The sequence below is a fragment of the Rattus norvegicus genome, chromosome 1 (genome assembly GCF_021556685.1).
Source record: "Rattus norvegicus strain SHRSP/BbbUtx chromosome 1, alternate assembly SHRSP_T2T, whole genome shotgun sequence".
In the NCBI taxonomy this organism is placed as follows: Eukaryota; Metazoa; Chordata; class Mammalia; order Rodentia; family Muridae; genus Rattus; species Rattus norvegicus.
The window spans coordinates 82,204,253-82,205,750 of NC_141534.1; the positions used below are offsets into that span (position 1 = coordinate 82,204,253).

At 40.3% G+C, this 1,498-nt stretch overlaps 1 pseudogene; it reads right to left on the bottom strand.

Moving 5' to 3' along the window:
- Positions 1–627: 627 nt before the first annotated feature.
- On the bottom strand, positions 628–1,104 carry Acp1l2 (acid phosphatase 1 like 2; annotated as a pseudogene).
- Positions 1,105–1,498: the final 394 nt, after the last annotated feature.

Here is a 1,498-nt window from a genome sequence, read left to right on the forward strand (position 1 = left end):
ATCTGTTAGTATTTGTTTATCTTTCAGACTGGGAGTCACTGTATAGCCCATGATGGCCTGCTGGAGTTCCAGGCCCATCATCACATCCAGATTCTCCTCCCTCAAATATCTGATCCCCTCAGTGGGTCTGGGTTTAAACTCTCCCAGTATTAAATAGAAGGCTGCAGTGGATGGAGTTATTGTCACAATAAGAGTCTAGAATACAGAGTTTAAGGCAAGCAAACAGCACAGTGGGTGCTGTCCATGAACACACTCGAGTTAGACCAGACTACCCAGGCTTGCTGGGCTCAAAGGCTGATCTGGACCTTGTAGGTCATTCTTACTTTATTGGGTTTTCTTTTGTTCCATAGTTGCTTGCTCCACTATTTTGTAATTATGGCAAGGTCAGAGCTTTAGTTAGTTTAAGAATACTTAGCCATACTTCAAATGTCTGACTCAAATGTTTTTATCCTTCTGAACAAATGTCTGATTTCCATCTACAATTATTTTAAGTAAGTTATATACAGTATAAGTAAGATATACAGTAAGTAAGCTGAAAAGAGAGGCAGGATATAGGGCTAAGGACTGCCACCACACTTGGGCATGGCACTGATGAGTGAGTTGCTCAGTGTTGGTGGTTAGGACCAGCTAGTGAGTCTCCTCCAGGAAGGCCTTGCAGCACCTAAGGCATTGCTAGCACACCACCTTGAAGTCAGAGTCATTGCCATAATAGGGATCTTCAAATATGAGCTGTTTCTGTGGATCATAGCTCCCAGGTAGCTCAATTTTAGCTCTGCAATTTTTAACTTGATTACTTTTTCTATTCAAATCTCTCAGATTGTTTTCATCCATACACAGTATATAATCGAATGTGGCAAAGTCTTCTCTTGTAATCTGTCTTGCCTTATGGGCTGTGCTAATGCCATGATTTCTTAGGCAGCTGACAGCTCTTGGGTCTGGGGTCTGGCCCACATTCCAGTTGGAAACGGCCCTGCTGTCAATGGCCCAATTATCTGAAACATTTTCATTGGTTACCAATTTTCTGAACACTGCTACTGCAATGGGTGACCAGTAAATGTTGCTGAGACACACGAACAGCACTGACTTGGATCCAACCTCTGCCATGTTTCTATAGTGGGTATTTTTATAGTCCTAGAAGTAATCATATTACCCAATGGTGGTCCCTGAGAGGAATAACAAAATTATATCTGTTGAAATAATGTCATGACAATCCTAGTAGCAACTAATGGCTACATAATTGAATTAAAGGTCTACTTCACAAGATAGTAAACATGCCTGGCACAGTTATCAGGGAGAATAGTATGCAGCTAGAGAGTTATATAAACCCTGGAGAAGGATCTAACAGTAATGTCCAGCTTAATGTAAAATTGATAATATTTCTGCAGAATCTTCTTTTTATATTGAGGATGAGTCTATACCTCAATCCTCATTAGGGGATCTTATTTTCAAAATTTATGGTAATTAACTAATGGGTCCACCATCATTCAAAATGATGATA